Here is a 5,279-nt window from a genome sequence, read left to right on the forward strand (position 1 = left end):
GATTCTCTAGAGAACAGAGTAGAACTGCCCCATAGGGTTTCCAAGACTGTCATCTTTATAGAAACTAACTGCCACATCTTTTTCCCATGGAGTAGCTAGTGGGTTCTAACCACCCACTTTCAGTTAGCAGCCAAGAGCTTAACCAGAGCACCAGCAGGACTCCTTCTGGCAGAGGGTACAGCAAATACAAAAGCCTGGAACTTTTTGACCCTCCTAAGTGAACTCTGTCTTGGACCACAGAGCACCCTCTTCTTCAAACTCCTTCAAAGAAACCCAAAAGCCCCCACTGCTTGTAATGGAAAGTTTTTGGGGCAGCGGTAGACAGGATGATTAATCAGTTATCTCAGAATAGAATCTCCTGGGCTTCACTTATCCCCTATCATCCCTTTCCTACTGTGTCCAAGCACTTGCTCTGGCCTCACCATGTCTTCTCTCAGTTCACAGGTACCAGGTACCCAGGAAGTTAGGACAGTGCTGGCTTTTGATCTAACTGCCGGATGCTTAGTCTGCTGGGGACCTAGAACAATGGGGCAGGACTGGGAGGCATCTGGACCAGACCATGATCACCCTCCTGCATGAGGGTGGAGAATGGCAGGAACAAGCAGATTTTCTGTGTAGGTAGATGTTGGTGAGCCAGAGGGACGGAGCTGGTCCCATTTACTGTCTGTCTGTTAAAGGGATCTGAGCCCAGAAACCTTTCCCATTTTGTACTTTCTGTCCTTACAAACTCTGTTTTAGAGAACCAGGAAGTTATCAGGGAACTCTTTTGTGCTTGCAAAAGTAGAAAAAGTCCCTCTTTCCAGGATAAGTATTTTTCTGTTTGAAACAGTTTTTTCACATGCAAAACTAATCTTTGTTTTTTTCTTTCTGATCACAAAAGTGAATTAAATTACAACAAAATATTGAAACACTCCAGAAGTGCATGCTTTTGAAATGAAAATCACCCCAGAGGTTACTAGTGTTTGCAGTTTAGTGTGTATTATTGCTCAGTTTATTTCAATGGAAATATTAATATTTTATTAAAAGTGGATTAAACTGTAGAATCCAGCAACATGTTTATCACTTAATATACATTGGATATTCTTCCTACACCAGAAAACGTACCTCATTCTTTTTGTCATCTGCATAGAACGCTGTTTAATATGTCCAAAATTGAACTCATGATTTTATCTCCATAAACTTCTTCTCTTCTATTTTCTTCTTGTTTTTGTTGTTGTCTTTGCCTTACTTTTATGGATAAATTTTATTGTGGTAATATATATATGTATTTGCCATTTTAATGATTTTTAAGTATACTTAAAATGCCTTTTAAATTGAAAAATGTATCATATATAAAAAAGAGTATATAAAATGTTTTCTGCAAGTGCTAGAATTTCTCCAGGGTATATACCTAGAAATAGAATTAAAGAATAACAATAAAAAGAGCACTTGTGTATCCAACACTTAAGTTATGAAAGAATATTTCCAGTACTTTAGAAGCTTCTGGATGCCTCTGTCTGGTTACATTGATCCTAAGTTTTATCCTAACCACTATCCTAAATTTTGTGTAATTATTCTCTTGCTTTTCTTTAGATTTTAACATAGACTTATCTATCCTCCTGTATTTATTATTTTGCCTGTTTCTGAATGTTATACAAATTATATGAATTCTTCAGTGGCAGCTTCCTTACTCAGCACTGATCTGAGAATCAACCATGTTGATGCATGTAGCTGTGTTTTATTTTCATTGCCATGTAGTGCCCCATTCTATGGCTCTACCACAAGTCAATTACTCAGTTTTCTATTGACTAGAAGAATTCACTAGTGAAGCCATCTGGACCTGGTGTCTGCTTTGTGGAAAGCTTAAGTTGATTCAAAGTCTTCAGTGGTTATCAAGTTTTTAGGATCTTTATTTCTTCCTCAGTTTGTTTTGGTGTTTCTTCTTTTTCTTTCTTTTTTAATTGTGATTGGGTGAAAGTTTACAGAGTAAACTCATCTTCCATACAGCAGCTCATACATGTTTTTTTCATGACATTGACTGCAGTTCCCCACAATGTAACAGCTCCATTCCCACTTCCTCCCCAAAGTTACCTCTTCTCTGTGTCCTTCCCTTCCATGCACTCCCGCTCTCTGAGTTATTTCCCTGTGCAAAACACTGCCCTTCTGTTCTCTCATGACTGATCACTCGAAGAAGCATATCTACCTGATGTAAATGTTCACCCCATATACCTGTCTGTTGTTTGGCTGGAAGCCGCAGGAGTGAGTACATTTCCAGACCTGAAGGGTAACTACGGGCCATAGTCTCAGGGGTCTTACCAGGCTCTATCAGACTAGCAAACCTAGTCTTTTTTTTTTTTTTTTAATGATTTTGAGATTTGTACCACATTGTTTTCCTATTCTATCCAGGATCTCCTGCCATCGATTCCCTTCCAAGTGGTTGACAGTGGTAGCTGGGCACCATCTAATTCTTCTGGTCTCATGGTCATATAGGCAGAGGATCACATGGTCTTCTACTCCCTTGGACTAAAGTGTTTCCATGTGTCTTCGATTTTCTTCATTCTTCTTCGCTGTGGATGAGGAGAGACCCATCGTTGCATCTAGATGGCTGCTTGCAAGCTTTTGAGACCCCAGTTGCTACTCACCGAAGTAGGATGTAGAACAAAGTTTTTGTGTAGCACGTTATGCCAATTGGGCTTGATGTCCCCTATGACAATGGTCCCAGGCCCATGGGTCCAGTTACTTCCTCAGAGTAGCTGGCTGTGGCCAAGAAGTCACCACAACCTTGCCCCTTGTCAGCTCTACTATAAACCCTGACATTCTTACAGTACATACAAATACACATATAGAAACATCGTCTGCCAACCCTATACATGGTCTTGGGCACACTCCCTCTGCCTAGACATACCTGATCATTCAGCCTGTTCACCCATTCATCTACCAGTAGATCAATGCTTACCATCACTGATAATGCAGTATTGTACATGCAAAAGACATGCATGTACTGTACATGTAAAAGGTACAGACAAGATCTTTGTTATCTCTACCTCCCCTATACCTCTCTATCTCTTCCTCTTCCTCAGTACCACCATGTTGATCACTCAACTTTTGGTACATTGCCCTTCTCTTCACCTAAGTCAATACTTTTCTCTACCTGTTTAGCAGTGTTTCCTCCTCTCCCCTCCCATCCATGGTAACCAACAAAGTTTCTTTCCATATATAAACCTTTTCTTGACTTTTCACAATAGTGAGTGAACTAACACAATATTTGTCCTTCTGTGATTGATTCATTTCACTCAACATAATGTCCTCCAAGTTCATCCATGTTATACGGTGTTTTCCAGATTCTACATTACTCTTTATGGTTGCATAATATTCCTTTGTGTGTATGTATCATGGTTTGGTTATCTATTCTTCTGTTGATGGGCACTTAGGTTGTTTCCATCTCTTTGCTATTGTGAATAGTGCTGCGATGAACATGTGTGTACATATATCTGTTCTTGTCCTGGCTCTCACTTCTTTAGGATATATAACTAGTAATGAGATTGCCGGATCAAATGGTATTTCTAATTCTAATTTTTTAAGGAATCGCCATACTAATTTCCACAGTGGTTGTATAATTTTACAGTCCCACCAGCAGTGTATAAGAGTCTCAATCTTTCCACATCCTTGCCAGCATTTGTATTCTCTATCTTGTTGAACTTTGCTATTAATGGTGGGGTGAAATGGTATCTCATTGTTGTTTTGATTTGCATCTCTCTAACTGGTAGCATAGTGGCTAAGACACTTGCCTGCTAACCAGACGGCTGGCGGTTCAAACCCACCAGCCACTCCTCGGAAGGAAGGTTGGGCAATCCTACTTCCGTAGTGATACTGCCTCGGAAACCCAAGGAGGGGTCGCTATGAGTCGGGGCCGACTCGACAGCACATAACAACAACAACAACAACGGCTGATGATCGTGAATATTTCTTCATGTGTTTGTTGGCTGCCTGAATATCTTCTTTGATTGAAGTGTCTATTCATGTCTTCTGCCCATTTTTGAATTGTATTGTTTGTCTTTTTGTTGTGAAGGTGTTGGAGTTTTCTATAAATTTTAGAGATAAATCCCTAGTTAGGTGTGTTGTTGCCAAATATTTTTTTCCCAATCTGTAGGTTCTCTTTTTACTCATTTGGAGAAGTCTTCTGAAGACTTTTAATTTTTAGAAGGTCCCAATCATTTAGTTTATCTTCTGCTTTCTGTGGATTTTGGGTTATGCTTGATAGTCTATTTATGCCATAAATTAGGGTCCCTAAGTACTGTGTCCATATAGGGTTAGCAGACAATATTTCTACATGCACATTTGTATGCACTGTAAGAATGTCCAGGTGTATAGTAGAGCTGAGAAGGCGCAAGATTGTGGTGGCTTCTTGGCCATAGCAAGCTACCCGGAGGGATCAAGTAGTTGGACCTGTGGGCTTGCGACCATTGTCACAGGGGGCATCAAGCTCAGTTGGCATAACATACTACACAAAAATATTGTTCTACATCATACTTTGGTAAGTAGTGACTGGGATCTTAAAAGCTTGGAAGCAGCCATCTAGATGCAACGACGGGTCTCTTCTCATCCAGAGGCAGAGAAGAATGAAGGAAACCAAAGACACATGGAAACAATTAGTCCAAGGGACTGGCAGACCATGCAATCCTCAGCCTATGTGACCATGAGACCAGAACTAGATGGTGCCCGGCTACCACTGTCAACCATTCAGAGGGAAATTGGTTCAGGAGATCATGTATACAGTGGGAGAACAATATGGAACAAAACTCAAAATCCTAAAAAAAAAAAAGACTAGGTTTGTTGGTCTGATAGAGCTTGGTGAGACACCTGAGACTATGGCCCCTAGCCACCCTTCAGGTCTGGAATTGAATTTATTCCTGTGGCTTTCAGTCTAACAATAGACAGGTATATAGGTGAACATTTACATCAGGTAGATACACTCTTTGGAGTGATTAATTGTGGGAGAACAGAAGGGCAGTGTTTGCACAGGGAGATGACTTGGGGTGGGAGTGCATGGGAGGGAAGGATATAGGGAAGAACTATGGCGAGGAAGTGGGAATGGAGCCATTACATTGTGGGGAATTGCAGTCAATGTCATGAAACAAAATATGTATGAAATGCTGTATGGAAAATGAATTTCCTCTGTAAACTTTCACTCAAATAAAAAAAAGAAAGGAACAATGCAGGCAAGAAGGCAATAGGATGATATAGATATAGATATATAAAATTCTGAAAGAAAAAAAAATTCCAACCAAGAATTTTTTTTT

The sequence above is a fragment of the Orycteropus afer genome, unplaced genomic scaffold, assembly GCF_000298275.1.
Source record: "Orycteropus afer afer isolate SDZICR_OR568_19922 unplaced genomic scaffold, OryAfe1.0 scaffold00056, whole genome shotgun sequence".
NCBI classification, from domain to species: domain Eukaryota; kingdom Metazoa; phylum Chordata; class Mammalia; order Tubulidentata; family Orycteropodidae; genus Orycteropus; species Orycteropus afer.